We start from the raw sequence: 393 nt of genomic DNA, 5'->3' as shown, positions 1-393 counted from the left end.
TGAAACTATTAAAGAAAATTATACAATTTGAGGCGAAATGTTTATAGTATGGAATACAACGATAATCCTCATTTGATCTCAGAATATACACAAACAACCGTTCCAGGAAATGTGCAGCATGAAGCATGAGGTCGAGCAGGAAATGTCGACCGCTTCCCGTTTCATAAGACGAGAACATATAACTGGATTGCAAAAACTAATCTACTGTTAGAACCGATGACGGATATATCAGATTTAATTCTTTGAGAGGTATTACCGAAAATTTGGTGAAAAATAAAGAATAGCTACTTTTATGTTGCATGTTGTCAGAGGAATTACAATATAATTGATACTTTTTTTTTAGAATCTATTTTGCAATAATATTATCTTAGTAATGCTTTATAATGGTTTTAT

Source organism: Penaeus monodon, chromosome 22, assembly GCF_015228065.2.
Source record: "Penaeus monodon isolate SGIC_2016 chromosome 22, NSTDA_Pmon_1, whole genome shotgun sequence".
Taxonomy (NCBI): Eukaryota; Metazoa; Arthropoda; class Malacostraca; order Decapoda; family Penaeidae; genus Penaeus; species Penaeus monodon.
Note: the sequence above shows the minus strand (reverse complement) of the source record.